The sequence below is a fragment of the Bufo bufo genome, chromosome 10, assembly GCF_905171765.1.
Source record: "Bufo bufo chromosome 10, aBufBuf1.1, whole genome shotgun sequence".
Classification (NCBI taxonomy): Eukaryota; Metazoa; Chordata; class Amphibia; order Anura; family Bufonidae; genus Bufo; species Bufo bufo.
Genome location: NC_053398.1, coordinates 5,458,566 through 5,480,056, shown reverse-complemented (window position 1 = coordinate 5,480,056; position 21,491 = coordinate 5,458,566).

Sequence of the window (21,491 nt, the reverse complement as noted above, 5' to 3'; positions counted from 1 at the left end):
AGGTCCAGTATTGACTTCGGCTGCGTCCCCTCCTCTAGTACATGCAGCCATCTCCTCACCTGGGCCATCCATAACTTCTACATCTCCAGTTGGCTCAGGCAGAAATTAACTGTGAATTATATTGTTTTGGCCAGGCGCCAGTCTCAGAATTAATTGGACACAGGAGGGTTAAATCCCGTCTTCCTGGAATGAACTTCAGCGCTGACCCAGGAAAACGCGTCTTCATTAGAAATCCCAAAATCTACTCCGAGGCTGCGAGGAAATCTTACAGGGATTAATTATTATCCGCTGCCTCCGATATTGGAGGAGATGTGATGCCGTGCTCTGCGGCCGAGGCGGGAAATGGAAGCGCGATGATCGCACGTGTATATGGGGCTCACACTTCACCCCCCGACTGACTGATGTCTGATCTGTCCCAGCACAGTACAGACCTATGAACTGGTGACCCCACAACTCCCGGCCCAGCGCCTCAATGCTGATCTCTCGCATTGTGGAGGTCACTATTATGGGGGCACTGTGGATGTTACCGTTATGGGGGGCACTGTGGAGGTCACTGTTATGGGGGCACTGTGGAGGTCACTATTATGGGGGCACTGTGGATGTCACTGTTATGGGGGCACTGTGGATGTCACTGTTATGGGGGCACTGTGGATGTCACTGTTATGGAGGCACTGTGGATGTCACTGTTATGGGGTACTGTGGATGTCACTGTTATGGGGTACTGTGGATGTCACTGTTATGGGGTACTGTGGATGTCACTGTTATGGGGGTACTGTGGATGTCACTGTTATGATGGCACTGTGGATGTCACTGTTATGGGGTACTGTGGATGTCACTGTTATGGGGTACTGTGGATGTCACTGTTATGATGGCACTGTGGATGTCACTGTTATGGGGTACTGTGGATGTCACTGTTATGATGGCACTGTGGATGTCACTGTTATGGGAGCACTGTGGATGTCACTGTTATGGGGGTCGCTGTGGATGTCACTGTTATGGGGTACTGTGGATGTCACCGTTATGGGGGCGCTGTGGATGTCACTATTATGGGGGGGGCACTGTGGATGTCACTGTTATGGGGGCGCTGTGGATGTCACTATTATGGGGGGGGCACTGTGGATGTCACTGTTATGGGGGCACTGTGGATGTCACTGTTATGGGGGCGCTGTGGATGTCACCGTTATGGGGGCACTGTGGATGTCACTGTTATGGGGGCTCTGGGGATGTCACTGTTATGGGGGCACTGTGGATGTCACTGTTATGGGGGCTCTGTGGATGTCACCGTTATGGGGGCGCTGTGGATGTCACTATTATGGGGGGGGCACTGTGGATGTCACTGTTATGGGGGCGCTGTGGATGTCACTATTATGGGGGGGGCACTGTGGATGTCACTGTTATGGGGGCGCTGTGGATGTCACTGTTATGGGGGCGCTGTGGATGTCACCGTTATGGGGGCACTGTGGATGTCACTGTTATGGGGTCTCTGTGGATGTCTCTGTTATGGGGGCACTGTGGATGTCACTGTTATGAGGACATTGTGGATGACACTGTTATGGGGGCGCTGTGGAGGTCACTGTTATGGGGGCACTGTGGAAGTCACTGTTATGGGGGGCACTGTGGAAGTCACTGTTATGGGGGGGCTGTGGATGTCACTGTTATGGGGGCACTGTGGATGTCACTGTTATGGGGGCACTGTGGATGTCACTGTTATGGGGGCACTGTGGATGTCACTGTTATGGGGGCACTGTGGATGTCACTGTTATGGGGGGGCACTGTGGATGTCACTGTTATGGGGGGCACTGTGGATGTCACTGTTATGGGGGGCACTGTGGATGTCACTGTTATGGGGGGGCTGTGGATGTCACTGTTATGGGGGCACTGTGGATGTCACTGTTATGGGGGCACTGTGGATGTCACTGTTATGGGGGCACTGTGGATGTCACTGTTATGGGGGCACTGTGGATGTCACTGTTATGGGGGCTCTGTGGATGACACTGTTATGGGGGCACTGTGGATGTCACTGTTATGGGGGCACTGTGGATGTCACTGTTATGGGGCACTGTGGATGTCACTGTTATGGGGGCACTGTGGATGTCAGATAAACCTACTCTTATCTATGGATATATCGCTGCGGGAGATGCTGAAATGTGCGTCCCCCCCAATAACCTCAGAGCGGCTTCATTTAGCTCCACAGGGATAGATTTTATTTGACAATCAGCAAGATTTTTGATGCAGACTTGTATGTGAATAGAGCACGATGCAACAAAGGAATTGTGAGTGCAGCTCTGGATGTTACTAGAGTATACAGCATGCTTTAACTAAAGATTGGTATAAGGATTAGGAAATTAAAGGAGTTCTCTTCCAGAAGGAGCGCCTCTCCAGGGGCAGAGTCTGGTATTGCAGCTCATCTCCAGTGCGTCGGGCTTGGCTGCAGTACCAGACACCACCTGTGGACAGGAGAGGCGCTGGTCTTCAGATCTGTCCGGTAATAATCGTACAGCACCTCATTAGTATTCTCCGCCGGCCTCGAGGTTTTAGTGGCTGAACTTTCAAGCGCTCCGTGTGTTCAGTTATCAAAATAATGTCTCGGAGGCGCCGTCGGCCGGTCACCTTGTCACGCACCCTGGAATAAATGAGATCCGAAGAGGGAATTAATTGTCTTGTGAAGGCGACGTGTCCGGGCCGCGGCGTTTGACCAGCATTAATGCCCTGATTGGAATTCCAGCGAAGGAAATCCAGGACTCCGTGCAAACAGCAGCAGGAGCGCCGCCCGTCAATAACGCGGCCGATATCGATTACAAGTCATTAGAATCACAAAATGTTAATGAGGCCAATTAACGTACCGGCTGCTGCCCCCAGCGTGTTTGCCTCCAGCGCGGCCGCCATCTTGTCACAAATCTTTTTATGTCTCGTCCACAGATTTCCATAGACACCTGTCTGGTCGTGTACGCAGCTCCACAAATGAGGGCCGAGGGCTCGCTACGAGGGGGGGGGGGCACGAAAATGAAAACCGCCACCTACAATGGAGTCTGTCACCGCTGCTTAAATTACAGAAGGGGGCACGAAATATATCTGGATAAGACATAAAGATCCATAGATTCTAGCCCCCCCATCTGCTCTTAGGACCCCCTATAGATACTAGCCCCCATCTGCTCTTAGGACCCCCTATAGATGCTAACCCCCATCTGCTCTTAGGACCCCCTATAGATTCTAGCCCCCTCATCTGCTCTTATGACCCTCTATGGGTTCCAGCCCCCTCATCTGCTCTTAGGACCCCCTATAGATTCTAGCCCCCCCATCTGCTCTTAGGACCCCCTATAGATACTAGCCCCCATCTGCTCTTAGGACCCCCTATAGATGCTAACCCCCATCTGCTCTTAGGACCCCCTATAGATTCTAGCCCCCTCATCTGCTCTTATGACCCTCTATGGGTTCCAGCCCCCTCATCTGCTCTTAGGACCCCCTATAGATTCTAGCCCCCCATCTGCTCTTAGGACCCCCTATAGATACTAGCCCCCATCTGCTCTTAGGACCCCCTATAGATGCTAACCCCCATCTGCTCTTAGGACCCCCTATAGATTCTAGCCCCCTCATCTGCTCTTATGACCCTCTATGGGTTCCAGCCCCCTCATCTGCTCTTAGGACCCCCTATAGATTCTAGCCCCCCCATCTGCTCTTAGGACCCCCTATAGATACTAGCCCCCATCTGCTCTTAGGACCCCCTATAGATGCTAACCCCCATCTGCTCTTAGGACCCCCTATAGATTCTAGCCCCCTCATCTGCTCTTATGACCCTCTATGGGTTCCAGCCCCCTCATCTGCTCTTAGGACCCCCTATAGATTCTAGCCCCCCCCATCTGCTCTTAGGACCCCCTATAGATACTAGCCCTCATCTGCTCTTAGGACCCCCTATAGATACTAGCCCTCATCTGCTCTTAGGACCCCCTATAGATTCTAGCCCCCTCATCTGCTCTTAGGACCCGCTATAGATTCTAATCCCCATCTGCTCTTAGGACCTCCTATATATTCTAGCCCCCATCTGTTTTTAGGACCCCCTATGGGTTCCAGCCCCCCATCTGCTTTTAGGACCCCCTATAGATACCAGCCCCATCTGCTCTTAGGACCCCCTATAGATTCTAATCCCCCCATCTGCTCTCAGGACCCCCTATAGATTCTAGCCCTTCATATGCTTTTAGGACCCACTATAGGTTCCAGCCCCCTCATCTGCTCTTAAGACCCCCTATAGATGCTATCCCCCATCTGCTTTTAGGACCCCTATAGATAGTAGCAGCCCCACCTGCTCTTAGGACCCCCTATAGATTCTAGCCCCCCATCTGCTCTTAGGACCATCTATAGGTTCCAGCCCCCCCCCCACCCATAGGACACAATATAGAATCCAGCCCCCTACCATTAGGACCCTCCATGGATTCCAGCCTCCCGCCCCACACCCTTAGGACCCACTCTAGATTACAGCCCCCTACCATTAGGACCCTCCATGGATTCCAGCCTCTTGCCCCCATCTCTAGGACCCTCTATAGGTACCCCTCCCCCCGCCATTGTTAGTACCCTCCATAGATTCCAGCCCGTTATCACCCCCCCCCCCCGCCATAGAATCCTTCATATCACTGAGAATACGGCCCCTTTAGCGATGTATATTATTACTATATGGAGGGTCCGTCGTCGTCGCCCCCGGGACGCAGAGATCTCTCCTTCTCATGATCTGACATTTCCCTCATTATTGGGATAAATTTCACAATTACTCAGCATCGATCAGGAGGCGCCGATTATTAATGTCACCGCTTATCACTTCATCTCCTTCTATTTATTATAATGATCTGCAAAATGTGACACCAAAACCGCAGTCTCTGAGATCCACGCTGCAATCTACCACGACGGGCGCGGTAACACGGGCAGGTTTCTGGGTGCAGAAGTGGAAGTGATAAAAACTGAATGTGGTACCCGAACCCGAACCCGGACTTCTTCACTGAAGGTGTTCTGTAGATGGTTATAATGGAAAATAATAGCATTCTTCATACAGAATGCATAGTACAATGGGGCTTTAGGGGTTAAAAAATAAAATAACTCCCCTCACCCGGATGTTCGCGCAGCCGGCATCGTCTTCTTTCAGGACCTGCAAAAGGACCTTTCATGACGTCATCTTCTATCTTCATTCAGCAGGACCTGCACTGACGTCACCACGTGGTGAGCGCGATGACGTCACCAAAAGGTCCTTCTGCAGGTCCTGAAAGAAGAAGAAAGAAGACGATGCCGGCTGCGCCATCACCAGGATGAGGTGAGTTAATTATATATATTTTTTAACCCCTCAATCGACATTCCAGTAAGCATTCTGTAGTAAGAATTCTATTTTTTTCCTTTATAACCCTGTTGACTTTTATTAATTTACTTACATCCTCTCCTAGCAACCGTGCGTGAAAATCGCACCGCATCCGCACTTGTTTGCAGATACTTGCGATTTTCACGCATCGCCATTCATTTCTATGGGGCTTGTGTCGCTTGAAAAACATGTCGCGATTTTCACGCAATGCACAAGTGATGCGTGAAAAATCACCGCTCGTGTGCACAGTCCCATTGAAGTGAATGGGTCCGGATTAAGTGCGGGTGCAATGCGTTCAACTCGCCCGCGTGAAAGGGACCTAAGAATTATCGGACCCGTAAGGCTGAGGGGAGGCGGAATGAGTGACATGAACTGCAAACCCCCCCCCCCTTCATAATCATTACTGTGTATGACATATCTGCAGCACTGAGAACCTTCTATATGTGACTGATATCAGCCGCTCCTCTTATAACGCTCCAGTGCTGATATAACCTCCAGAGACATTACATCACATGTGACGGATATCAGCCGCCCCTCTTATAATGCTCCAGCGCCGATATAACCTCCAGAGACATTACATCACATGTGACGGATATCAGCCGCTCCTCTTATAACGCTCCAGCGCCGATATAACCTCCAGAGACATTACATCACATGTGACTGATATCAGCCGCTCCTCTTATAACGCTCCAGCGCCGATATAACCTCCAGAGACATTACATCACATGTGACGGATATCAGCCGCTCCTCTTATAACGCTCCAGCGCCGATATAACCTCCAGAGACATTACATCATATGTGACTGATATCAGCCGCCCCTCTTATAATGCTCCAGCGCCGATATAACCTCCAGAGACATTACATCACATGTGACGGATATCAGCCGCTCCTCTTATAACGCTCCAGCGCCGATATAACCTCCAGAGACATTACATCACATGTGACTGATATCAGCCGCTCCTCTTATAACGCTCCAGCGCCGATATAACCTCCAGAGACATTACATCACATGTGACGGATATCAGCCGCTCCTCTTATAACGCTCCAGCGCCGATATAACCTCCAGAGACATTACATCATATGTGACTGATATCAGCCGCTCCTCTTATAACGCTCCAGTACTGATATAACCTCCAGAGACATTACATCATGTGACTGATATCAGCCGCTCCTCTTATAACGCTCCAGCACTGATATAACCTCCAGACATTACATCATATGTGACTGATATCAGCCGCTCCTCTTATAACGCTCCAGCGCTGATATAACCACCAGAGACATTACATCACATGTGACTGATATCAGCCGCTCCTCTTATAACGCTCCAGCGCTGATATAACCTCCAGAGACATTACATCGTATGTGACTGATATCAGCCGCTCCTCTTATAACGCTCCAGTACTGATATAACCTCCAGAGACATTACATCACATGTGACTGATATCAGCCGCTCCTCTTATAATGCTCCAGCGCTGATATAACCTCCAGAGACATTACATCACATGTGACTGATATCAGCCGCTCCTCTTATAACGCTCCAGTACTGATATAACCTCCAGAGACATTACATCATGTGACTGATATCAGCCGCTCCTCTTATAACGCTCCAGCACTGATATAACCTCCAGACATTACATCATATGTGACTGATATCAGCCGCTCCTCTTATAACGCTCCAGCGCTGATATAACCACCAGAGACATTACATCACATGTGACTGATATCAGCCGCTCCTCTTATAACGCTCCAGCGCTGATATAACCTCCAGAGACATTACATCGTATGTGACTGATATCAGCCGCTCCTCTTATAACGCTCCAGTACTGATATAACCTCCAGAGACATTACATCACATGTGACTGATATCAGCCGCTCCTCTTATAACGCTCCAGGACTGATATAACCTCCAGAGACATCACATTATATGTGACTGATATCAGCCGCTCCTCTTATAACGCTCCAGCGCTGATATAACCTCCAGAGACATTACATCATGTGACTGATATCGGCCGCTCCTCTTATAACGCTCCAGCGCTGATATAACCTCCAGAGACATTACATCACATGTGACTGATATCAGCCGCTCCTATTATATCGCTCCAGCGCTGATATAACCTCCAGAGACATTACATCACATGTGACTGATATCAGCCGCTCCTCTTATAATGCTCCAGCGCTGATATAACCTCCAGAGACATTACATCATATATGACTGATATCAGCCGCTCCTCTTATAACGCTCCAGGACTGATATAACCTCCAGAGACATCACATTATATGTGACTGATATCAGCCGCTCCTCTTATAACGCTCCAGCGCTGATATAACCTCCAGAGACATTACATCATGTGACTGATATCGGCCGCTCCTCTTATAACGCTCCAGCGCTGATATAACCTCCAGAGACATTACATCACATGTGACTGATATCAGCCGCTCCTATTATATCGCTCCAGCGCTGATATAACCTCCAGAGACATTACATCACATGTGACTGATATCAGCCGCCCCTCTTATAACGCTCCAGTACTGATATAACCTCCAGAGACATTACATCACATGTGACTGATATCAGCCGCTCCTCTTATAACGCTCCGGCACTGATATAACCTCCAGAGACATTACATCATATGTGACTGATATCAGCCGCTCCTCTTATAATGCTCCAGTACTGATATAACCTCCAGAGACATTACATCCTATGTGACCGATATCAGCCGCTCCTCTTATAATGCTCCAGCGCTGATATAGCCTCCAGAGACATTACATCCTATGTGACTGATATCAGCCGCTCCTCTTATAACGCTCCAGTACTGATATAACCTCCAGAGACATTACATCATATGTGACTGATATCAGCCGCTCCTCTTATAACGCTCCAGCGCTGATATAACCTCCAGACATTACATCATATGTGACTGATATCAGCCGCTCCTCTTATAACGCTCCAGTACTGATATAACCTCCAGAGACATTACATCGTATGTGACTGATATCAGCCGCTCCTCTTATAACGCTCCAGCGCTGATATAACCTCCAGAGACATTACATCATATGTGACTGATATCAGCCGCTCCTCTTATAACGCTCCAGTACTGATATAACCTCCAGAGACATTACATCACATGTGACTGATATCAGCCGCTCCTCTTATAACGCTCCAGCGCCGATATAACCTCCAGAGACATTACATCACATGTGACTGATATCAGCCGCTCCTCTTATAACGCTCCAGCACTGATATAACCTCCAGAGACATTACATCATATGTGACTGATATCAGCCGCTCCTCTTATAACGCTCCAGTACTGATATAACCTCCAGAGACATTACATCCTATGTGACTGATATTGGCCGCTCCTCTTATAACGCTCCAGCGCTGATATAACCTCCAGAGACATTACATCACATGTGACTGATATCAGCCGCTCCTCTTATAACGCTCCAGCGCTGATATAACCTCCAGAGACATTACATTATATGTGACTGATATCAGACGCTCCTCTTATAACGCTCCAGCACTATTATAATCACCATGTTTGGATGATAATATCTTAATTGTTACACAAAGATTAAAGTTTTTTTTTTATAACTCCTCCGTATAGATCATCAGTATCTGATTGGTGGGGGCCACTATACAATGTACGGCGCTGTGCCTTCTCAATGAGCTGATTGATGGGGCTCCCGGGTGTCGGACCCCTCCGATCACATACTGATCACCGATCCACAGGATGGGTCGTCAGTTGTAAAGAGAGGAAAACCCCTGTTAAGACTTTATATTTAAAGGGCCAGTCAAAACTAAGGTATTTCCATTTCCTCAGTGTCCCCTGCTTGCTGTCAGTGATTAGGATTCTTTCTTACATCCATAGGCTCCAAAAATGTCCTAACACTTCTTATAGCTGAGGGTTTGTTACAACTGTACCCTGAAGTAAGCATTTAGCACTATTGTTTTGTTACAATGTATCAGTACAGGCGGCCATGACACCATCTCTCTAACGGGCCTGTTACGCGGGCAGCCGTCTCATCCGACTCCTCTGACAGTCACATTCATATTCACACCACTGATTCAGAAATCCCATTCTGCCATTTGGACTCGGCCCGCTGTAGATTCATTTGTATAGAATGGAAGGCATCCATGTGGAAAGATTTAAATTGTGAGCCCGGCACCGAGCTCGCTACGGATCCACGGGATAGCTTACATTGTGACGGCCATGCTGCAAAATAATGGAATATTGTAATGACAGCCTGATGTGACAGTGACACTAATACCTCGTAGCACAAATTATAATGTCCGCCGGCTCAGGACGATGGCCGCCCATCAGGTCACTGCCGAACCGAGCGGAACTGAGAACTTCATACAAAACCTGCAAGTCACCGACAGAAGCAGGGGGGAGAATTTCAAGGGGAACTACACTTTTAATAGTCTTTGCCATAGAGCTTATTGTAATACTCCATTCTGCCTGTGGGGGCACTGCAGGGAAAAACACTTGCCGCCAGGCTGCCATGCTTATGAGAGACGAGGCCTGGAGCACCCCCTGACTTGTCCTCCCTGCCCCCGCCATGTCCGTCAGATCTTCATTCCCTTGCTGGGGGGGGGGGGGGGCAAAAACTTATTCAATAGTGACTCTGAAGAATGTTTTAATCAATAATCAATAAGAAATTTCATTGTAGAACAAATTGGTGACATTGTTTCCTTTTCTGTTTTGGATTTATTTATTTTTTTACATTTATTTCCTTCTTGTTTTGCCGCATTTCAGACTCCGACCGGACGCAGAGCCCAAGACCTCAAATCATAAAGGAAAATGAAAAAACACCTGAAGAAGAAGAAAAGATCGTTCTCAGCGCTGTCGATTGTCACCGCCGCACAAATCATCCTTACAAATTAGCCGAGGAGCCGGCGCTTTAAGGCGATGGAAGTGACATTTATAAATGTCTGGTGGCAGCGGGGGTCGGAGGCAGATGGTAAAGAAACACGTTTTACCTACAAAGCCGCAGCTGGAAGTGAGATGTAAAAGCACAAAAGATACAAATGGAAGATACTTTTCACTCATTAACGCACATGGAAAGTTTTCCGCTCCACGTCACGCGTCACCGGCAGCAAAATATCAGATTAATGTGCGACCGTGCGGAGGAAAACACGAATATAGGAAATCAAGGGTTAATATTGGAAGGGAATACACTAGTGCAATAGTGTAGGGGCCCCACAGTAATGAGGACCCCTCAGCGCGCATTATGTGGCAAGCAAGGAGACTGAAAGGACCGCGGTGCGGTCCAGAGGGAGCACTCTGCAGGCAATGAACAAGCAGGGAATGATCTGTTTGTTACAATGTATCACTCTGGGGTCTACACTGATACATTGTCACATGGACCCATATTACATAAAGGAGGCACGAGGCGCGCCGTCTCCTCGCCTCATAGAGTGGAGTAACGTGTGGCCATTTATGGCGCTCGCCTCCGCCTGTCACATGACATACGGTATAGATAACGCCGCGCTCGCTATACGATGCTCCTAATGATCTCTATTACTTTGTGGTGATTAGAAGATAATGGCGGCCGGTCTCCATCGTTTTTTTTTTTTTTAATAATCCCAAACAAGAAGCGCACTAATTAACTGCAGACACCTAGAGGCCTGAACCGTTAAATAATGAAGGATCGGCCTAATTACGGCGAGAGACGGCGCGGGCGCTTTACTTTCATGATTAGCATAAATTAAATGAGAGATTAATTAAACTTGTTCTCTGCCAACAAGGTGATGTCTGCCCCCCTCCCCCGGCCAACAGGAGGCTCTGGAATATCAAACACCTGTAGAGCAGTCAGTCCCATGTAACCTGCTATATCACACATCACCTGAAGGGGCAGCCTGGAATACAGGGATACAAGTATCTTAAAGGGAACCTGTCATGTGGATATTTGATTATAATCTAACTAATTGTATACAAACATTAACTACTAAAAAGTGCCTTAGATGTATTCACTTACTGGTGTGACAGATGGTCACCTCATAATATACACACAAAGATGCCGCATGCTAATGAGCTGATATGAGTCCAGCGTATATATAATTCAGAGCTATAGCCACTCCCCTGCCCACTTGCTGCTGATTCATATGGAAAAAAACTGTCAATCAGCAGCAGGTGGGCGGGGAGAGTCAGGAGCTCATGAATATTCAGGACTCATCATTATCAGCTGGAGCTTTTCAATACAAGATGTTGGCAGATTGACCGGGTCAATTAAAGAAAGTGACCCAGCATTGTGCTAAGAGAATCAGTCACTTATTTATGTTGCCCTTAGTTAGGACACCATAAAACTGCTGACAGGTTCCCTGTGTACATGTCAGAGAGCGGCAAGAAGTGATACATTGTGTACATGTCAGAGAGCGGCAAGAAGTGATACATTGTGTACATGTCAGAGAGCGGCAAGAAGTGATGATACATTGTGTACATGTCAGAGAGCGGCAAGAAGTGATGATACATTGTATACATGTCAGAGAGCGGCAAGAAGTGATGATACATTGTGTACATGTCAGAGAGCGGCAGGAAGTGATACATTGTGTACATGTCAGAGAGCGGCAGAAAGTGATGATACATTGTGTACATGTCAGAGAGCGGCAAGAAGTGATGATACATTGTATACATGTCAGAGAGCGGCAGGAAGTGATGATACATTGTGTACATGTCAGAGAGCGGCAAGAAGTGATGATACATTGTATACATGTCAGAGAGCGGCAGGAAGTGATGATACATTGTATACATGTCAGAGAGCGGCAGGAAGTGATGATACATTGTATACATGTCAGAGAGCGGCAGGAAGTGATGATACATTGTATACATGTCAGAGAGCGGCAGGAAGTGATGATACATTGTATTCATGTCAGAGAGCGGCAGGAAGTGATGATACATTGTATTCATGTCAGAGAGCGGCAGGAAGTGATGATACATTGTGTACATGTCAGAGAGCGGCAGAAAGTGATGATACATTGTATTCATGTCAGAGAGCAGCAGGAAGTGATGATACATTGTATACATGTCAGAGAGCGGCAAGAAGTGATGATACATTGTATTCATGTCAGAGAGCGGCAGGAAGTGATGATACATTGTATTCATGTCAGAGAGCGGCAGGAAGTGATGATACATTGTATTCATGTCAGAGAGCGGCAGGAAGTGATGATACATTGTATACATGTCAGAGAGCGGCAAGAAGTGATACATTGTATACATGTCAGAGAGCGGCAGGAAGTGATGATACATTGTGTACGTGTCAGAGAGCGGCAGGAAGTGATGATACATTGTATACATGTCAGAGAGCGGCAAGAAGTGATACATTGTATTCATGTCAGAGAGCGGCAGGAAGTGATGATACATTGTATACATGTCAGAGAGCGGCAAGAAGTGATGATACATTGTATACATGTCAGAGAGCGGCAAGAAGTGATACATTGTATTCATGTCAGAGAGCGGCAGGAAGTGATGATACATTGTATACATGTCAGAGAGCGGCAAGAAGTGATACATTGTATTCATGTCAGAGAGCGGCAGGAAGTGATGATACATTGTGTACATGTCAGAGAGCGGCAGGAAGTGATGATACATTGTGTACATGTCAGAGAGCGGCAGGAAGTGATGATACATTGTATTCATGTCAGAGAGCGGCAGGAAGTGATGATACATTGTGTACATGTCAGAGAGCAGCAGGAAATGATACATTGTAAACGTGTCAGAGAGCGGCAGGAAGTGATGATACATTGTATTCATGTCAGAGAGCGGCAGGAAGTGATGATACATTGTATTCATGTCAGAGAGCAGCAGGAAGTGATGATACATTGTATACATGTCAGAGAGCGGCAGGAAGTGATGATACATTGTATTCATGTCAGAGAGCGGCAGGAAGTGATGATACATTGTGTACATGTCAGAGAGCGGCAGGAAGTGATGATACATTGTGTACATGTCAGAGAGCGGCAGGAAGTGATGATACATTGTATTCATGTCAGAGAGCGGCAGGAAGTGATGATACATTGTATTCATGTCAGAGAGCGGCAGAAAGTGATGATACATTGTATTCATGTCAGAGAGCGGCAGGAAGTGATGATACATTGTGTACATGTCAGAGAGCGGCAAGAAGTGATGATACATTGTATACATGTCAGAGAGCGGCAAGAAGTGATGATACATTGTATACATGTCAGAGAGCGGCAAGAAGTGATGATACATTGTATACATGTCAGAGAGCGGGAGGAAGTGATGATACATTGTGTACATGTCAGAGAGCGGCAGGAAGTGATGATACATTGTATTCATGTCAGAGAGCGGCAGGAAGTGATGATACATTGTGTACATGTCAGAGAGCGGCAAGAAGTGATGATACATTGTATACATGTCAGAGAGTGGCAGGAAGTGATGATACATTGTGTACGTGTCAGAGAGCGGCAGGAAGTGATGATACATTGTGTACATGTCAGAGAGCGGCAAGAAGTGATGATACATTGTGTACGTGTCAGAGAGCGGCAGGAAGTGATGATACATTGTATACATGTCAGAGAGCAGCAAGAAGTGATGATACATTGTATACATGTCAGAGAGCGGCAAGAAGTGATGATACATTGTATACATGTCAGAGAGCGGGAGGAAGTGATGATACATTGTATACATGTCAGAGAGTGGCAGGAAGTGATGATACATTGTGTACGTGTCAGAGAGCGGCAGGAAGTGATGATACATTGTGTACATGTCAGAGAGCGGCAAGAAGTGATGATACATTGTATACATGTCAGAGAGTGGCAGGAAGTGATGATACATTGTATACATGTCAGAGAGCGGGAGGAAGTGATGATACATTGTATACATGTCAGAGAGCGGCAGGAAGTGATGATACATTGTATACATGTCAGAGAGCGGCAGGAAGTGGTGATACATTGTGTACATGTCAGAGAGCGGGAGGAAGTGATACATTGTGTACATGTCAGAGAGCGGCAGGAAGTGATGATACATTGTATTCATGTCAGAGAGCGGCAGGAAGTGATGATACATTGTATTCATGTCAGAGAGCGGCAAGAAGTGATGATACATTGTATACATGTCAGAGAGCGGCAGGAAGTGATGATACATTGTATACATGTCAGAGAGCGGCAGGAAGTGATGATACATTGTATACATGTCAGAGAGCGGCAGGAAGTGATGATACATTGTGTACGTGTCAGAGAGCGGCAGGAAGTGATGATACATTGTGTACATGTCAGAGAGCGGCAGGAAGTGATGATACATTGTGTACGTGTCAGAGAGCGGCAGGAAGTGATGATACATTGTATACATGTCAGAGAGCGGCAGAAAGTGATGATACATTGTGTACATGTCAGAGAGCGGCAGGAAGTGATGATACATTGTGTACATGTCAGAGAGCAGCAGGAAATGATACATTGTATACATGTCAGAGAGCGGCAGGAAGTGATGATACATTGTATACATGTCAGAGAGCGGCAGAAAGTGATGATACATTGTGTACATGTCAGAGAGCGGCAGGAAGTGATGATACATTGTATACATGTCAGAGAGCGGCAGGAAGTGATGATACATTGTGTACATGTCAGAGAGCGGCAAGAAGTGATGATACATTGTGTACATGTCAGAGAGCGGCAGGAAGTGATGATACATTGTGTACATGTCAGAGAGCAGCAGGAAATGATACATTGTATACATGTCAGAGAGCGGCAGGAAGTGATGATACATTGTATACATGTCAGAGAGCGGCAGAAAGTGATGATACATTGTGTACATGTCAGAGAGCGGCAGAAAGTGATGATACATTGTGTACATGTCAGAGAGCGGCAGGAAGTGATGATACATTGTGTACATGTCAGAGAGCAGCAGGAAATGATACATTGTATACATGTCAGAGAGCGGCAGGAAGTGATGATACATTGTATACATGTCAGAGAGCGGCAGAAAGTGATGATACATTGTGTACATGTCAGAGAGCGGCAGGAAGTGATGATACATTGTATACATGTCAGAGAGCGGCAGGAAGTGATGATACATTGTGTACATGTCAGAGAGCGGCAGGAAGTGATGATACATTGTATGTGCAGTTTGTGTTGTCATCAGTCGATGCAGCCCCTGAGCCGGGATGTGACCCGGGTGTTCGTGGCCTCAGCACCAGGATGATGTGCAGCCCCCAACCCCCCCACATTACCAGCTCCCAGTTTATACGGACACGGTTAATATAGGAGATTTATATTATGCCCGATTCCAGCAGGTCGGACAGTTTTATTATTTATAAAATAGAAAGATCTCAATCTCTCATCTAATTCTCTTCATTAACATTCTGCGCTCCTGTAATCTCCATTTCTCTTCCTTTCGCAGCAGCTGCCATTTTACACGTTGCGCACAATATCCATAAGTTATATTCTGTATCATTCACATTATGCTGAACCACGAGCTGGAATCAGCATCATAATTTATGTAGATTCCTTCCTTATCCAACCCCTGCTCCCTTTAGGGTGTCCAGATGTGCAGGAATAAAACTAAGCACACAATCTGCATAGATTTACATACATGCAAATCAGCGCTTCTTACAAAGAACTACCAAACCCGACCCGTGAATGTATCCGAGCCGCAGTCCGACGGGAAACTGAAAATATATAGAAATATCATGAAGGGGGCATCGCACTTACTGTAGATATACTGAGCCCAGGATCACTGTATACAAACATGTATAACAGGGGGCGGGGCTGTGACAACCTCTCAGACAGGATACACAGGCAGGTTGTCAGCAGTAATAGATGAGTAATGTTACTGTAGTATAAGGTGTGAGGATCTCATGTCTGATCACGTGTCATTATATCAGTGATGTCATCAGCAGGGGGCGGGGCTGTGACTACCTCTCAGACAGGATATACAGGCAGGTTGTCAGCAGTAATAGATGTTCCTGTAGTATAAGGTGTGAGGATCTCATGTCTGATCACGTGTCATTATATCAGTGATGTCATCAGCAGGGGGCGGGGCTGTGACAACCTCTCAGACAGGATATATACAGACAGGTTGTCAGCAGTAATAGATGTTCCTGTAGTATAAGGTGTGAGGATCTCATGTCTGATCACGTGTCATTATATCAGTGATGTCATCAGCAGGGGGCGGGGCTGTGACAACCTCTCAGACAGGATATATACAGACAGGTTGTCAGCAGTAATAGATGTTCCTGTAGTATAAGGTGTGAGGATCTCATGTCTGATCACATGTCATTATATCAGTGATGTCATCAGCAGGGGGCGGGGCTGTGACAACCTCTCAGACAGGATACACAGGCAGGTTGTCAGCAGTAATAGATGTTCCTGTAGTATAAGGTGTGTGATCTCATGTCTGATCACAGGTCATTATATCAGTGATGTCATCAGCAGGGGGCGGGGCTGTGACAACCTCTCAGACAGGATATACAGGCAGGTTGTCAGCAGTAATAGATGTTCCTGTAGTATAAGGTGTGTGATCTCATGTCTGATCACATGTCATTATATCAGTGATGTCATCAGCAGGGGGCGGGGCTGTGACAACCTCTCAGACACGATATACAGGCAGGTTGTCAGCAGTAATAGATGAATAGCTACTGTAACTAAAGATGACGTATTCCCTGTGTATAGATGATCAGTCGCTCTGTCTGTACTGTTGTCTGACCACCAGACCTCCTGTCACCCAGCGTCCTCGCGCTCCTGTCACCCAGCGTCCTCGCGCTCCTGTCACCCAGCGTCCTCGCGCTCGCCATCACTCCATTCATCGACCTTTGAAACAATTCAGGTCGTTTTTAGCGAAATTGCAAGAAATAAACTTCGTAACAAAAGTGTGCAGTATTAATTTAAGATAAGGGCGTCTAAGCCCCCGCACTCCGCGCCCATTATCCTGATACTGCTAATCCTTTATTGTTAAAAAAAAATTCTCCAGATTTCCAGCTCTCGGTATCGGGCAGGACGCCGCGCCGCGCATTTCATTTAAAGTCAATAATAACGGCTTTGTAACATTGATTATACATAAGTCTTTGTCTCACCGTAATGAACTTTTGACGCCGTTGCTCCCCAAACTATTATTTCATCCTAATAAACGGCAGATCTCTCGGCGCTGCGAGCGTCTGATTGAGAGAACCGCGGCCGCGCTAATAACTTTCTGTTTACCTGCGCGCTTGTCATTTACGGTTTTCATCTGCCGCATTAAACCGACAAATTCTTTTTGCAGCGAATCTCCCAGGAGACTTGTAATCTCCCATCCTGCACTGAAGGCCTCTTTATTCCTCCCTCTACCTGTTATTAAGGAAACTTCACATTTAAGTAAAATTAAAAGTGATTTTTTTAAACAGTTTCTGATAAAATAGGAAAAAAAGAATAAATAAAAGGGAAAATCTCCAGGGAAAGAAGCTTCATAATCCAAGGAACAGAACCAGGAGGAATCCAATATTAACCTCTAAGATGTAAATTATTAGCACTTAACATAGGAGCAGTATTATAGTAGGTATATTCTTGTACATAGGAGGCAGTATTATAGTAGTTATATTCCTGTACATAGGAGCAGTATTATAGTAGTTATATTCTTGTACATAGGAGCAGTATTATAGTAGTTATATTCTTGTACATAGGAGCAGTATTATAGTAGTTATATTCTTGTACATACGAGCAGTATTATAGTAGTTATATTCTTGTACATACGAGCAGTATTATAGTAGTTATATTCTTGTACATTGGAGCAGTATTATAGTAGTTATATTCTTGTACATAGGAGCAGTATTATAGTAGTTATATTCTTGTACATAGAAGCAGTATTATAGTAGTTATATTCTTGTACATAGGAGACAGTATTATAGTAGTTATATTCTTGTACATAGGAGGCAGTATTATAGTAGTTATATTCTTGTACATAGGAGCAGTATTATAGCAGTTATATTCTTGTACATAGGAGCAGTATTATAGTAGTTATATTCTTGTACATAGAAGCAGTATTATAGTAGTTATATTCTTGTACATAGGAGACAGTATTATAGTAGTTATATTCTTGTACATAGGAGGCAGTATTATAGTAGTTATATTCTTGTACATAGGAGGTAGTATTATAGTAGTTATATTCTTGTACATAGGAGGCAGTATTATAGTAGTTATATTCTTGTACATAGGAGGCAGTATTATAGTAGTTATATTCTTGTACATAGGAGGCAGTATTATAGTAGTTATATTCTTGTACATAGGAGCAGTATTATAGTAGTTATATTCTTGTACATAGGAGGCAGTATTATAGTAGTTATATTCCTGCACATAGGAGCAGTATTATAGTAGTTATATTCTTGTACATAGGAGGCAGTATTATAGTAGTTATATTCTTGTACATAGGAGGTAGTATTATAGTAGTTATACTCTTGTACATAGGAGCAGTATTATAGTAGTTTTAAATTCTTGTACATAGGAGCAGTATTATAGAAGTTATATTCTTGTACATAGGAGCAGTATTATAGTAGTTATATTCTTGTACATAGGAGCAGTATTATAGTAGTTATATTCCTGTACATAGGAGCAGTATTATAGTAGTTATATTCTTGTACATAGGAGGCAGTATTATAGTAGTTATATTCTTGTACATGGAGCAGTATTATAGTAGTTGTATTCTTGTACATAGGGGCAGTATTATAGTAGTTGTATTCTTGTACATAGGAGGCAGTATTATAGTAGTTGTATTCTTGTACATAGGAGGCAGTATTATAGTAGTTGTATTCTTGTACATAGGGGCAGTATTATAGTAGTTGTATTCTTGTACATAGGAGGCAGTATTATAGTAGTTGTATTCTTGTACATAGGAGGCGGGCAGTATTATAGTAGTTGTATTCTTGTACATAGGAGGCAGTATTATAGTAGTTGTATTCTTGTACATAGGAGGCAGTATTATAGTAGTTGTATTCTTGTACATAGGGGCAGTATTATAGTAGTTGTATTCTTGTACATAGGGGCAGTATTATAGTAGTTGTATTCTTGTACATAGGGGCAGTATTATAGTAGTTATATTCTTGTACATAGGAGCAGTATTATAGTAGTTATATTCTTGTACATAGTGGCAGTGTTATAGTAGTTATATTCTTGTACATAAGGGCAGTATTATAGTAGTTGTATTCTTGTACATAGGAGGCAGTATTATAGTAGTTGTATTCTTGTACATAGGAGGCAGTATTATGGTAGTTATATTCTTGTACATAGGAGCAGTATTATGGTAGTTGTATTCTTGTACATAGGAGGCAATATTATGGTAGTTGTATTCTTGTACATAGGAGCAGTATTATAGTAGTTATATTCTTGTACATACAGTTGCAAGAAAAAGTATGTGAACCCTTGGATTTAATAACTGGTTGAACCTCCTTCGGCAGCAATAACTTCAACCCAATGTTTCCTGTAGTTGCAGATCAGACGTGCACAACGGTCAGGAGTAATTCTTGACCATTCCTCTTTACAGAACTGTTTCAGTTCAGCAATATTCTTGGGATGTCTGGTGTGAATCGCTTTCTTGAGGTCATGCCACAGCATCTCCATCGGGTTGAGGTCAGGACTCTGACTGGGCCACTCCAGAAGGCAGATTTTCTTCTGTTTAAGCCATTCTGTTGTTGATTTACTTCTATGCTTTTGGTCGTTGTCCTGTTGCAACACCCATCTTCTGTTGAGCTTCAGCTGGTGTACAGATGGCCTTAAGTTCTCCAAGTTCTCCTGCAAAATGTCTTGATAAATTTGGGAATTAATTTTTCCTTCGATGATAGCAATCCGTCCAGTCCCTGATGCAACAAAGCAGCCCCAAACCATGATGCCCCCCCCCCCCCCCCCCCCCACCACCATACTTCACAGTTGGGATGAGGTTTTGATGTTGGTGTGCTGTGCCTCTTTTTCTCCACACATAGTGCCAGATTTATCATTAGCTCAGGTCAGAATAATGGAGTGAAAAAGTCCCAAAAAAAGTCCCAAACGCTAAAACTGCGCACAAATTTGCGACTTTTTTCTGCTCTGCACTATGCTCGCCAGTTTTCTGAAAGTGGGCGTGTTTTCTTATGTAAATGAATCTCTAGACAGATTTACTATTGGGACTATTTAAAAAGTCGCAAAAAAGTCGCAATTTCACTCCAGTGAGGACCATGCCTATCTTATGAGACTTTTTAATAGAACATGCGACTTTTTCATAAAAACGTGCGGATGTGCGACTTTTGTAAAGCTGCTTACTGATGGATAAACTGCTACCGTCAAACCACATTTATTACAGTCTTAAAGGGCCGATCATAAATCTGACTTGGCTAAAACTGACTTTAGCCATATGTGAAAGTGGAGTGAGCTGTCAGAGTCATGATAAATCTGGCCCATAGTGTTGTGTGTTTCTTCCAAACAACTCACCTTTGGTTTCTCTGTCCACAGAATATTTTGCCAGTTCTGCTGTGGAACATCCAGGTGCTCTTGTGCAAACTGTAAACGTGCAGCAATGGTTTTTTGGACAGCAGTGGCTTCCTCTGTGGTATCCTCCCATGAAATCCATTCTTGTTTAGTGTTTTACGTATCGTAGATTCGCTAACAGGGATGTTAGCATATGCCAGAGACTTCTGTAAGTCTTTAGCTGACACTCTAGGATTCTTCTTCACCTCATTGAGCAGTCTGCGCTGTGCTCTTGCAGTCATCTTTACAGGACGGCCACTCCTAGGGAGAGTAGCAGCAGTGCTGAACGTCCTCCATTTATAGACAATTTGTCTTACCGTGGACTGATGAACAGCAAGGCTTTTGGAGATACTTTTATACCCTTTCCAGCTTTATGCAAGTCAACAATTCTTAATCGTAGGTCTTCTGAGAGCTCTTTTGTGCGAGGCATCATTCACATCAGGCAATGCTTCTTGTGAAAAGCAAACCCAGAACTGGTGTGTGTTTTTTATAGGACTGGGCATCTGTAACCAACACCTCCAATCTCATCTCATTGATTGGACTCCAGTTGGCTGACACCTCACTCCAATTAGCTCTTGGAGATGTCATTAGTCTCGGGGTTCACATACTTTCTCCACCTGCACTGTGAATGTTTACATGGTGTGTTCAATAAAAACATGGTAACATTTAACTCTTTGTGTGTTATTAGTTTAAGCCGACTGTGATTGTCTATTGTTGTGACTTAGATGAAGATCAGAT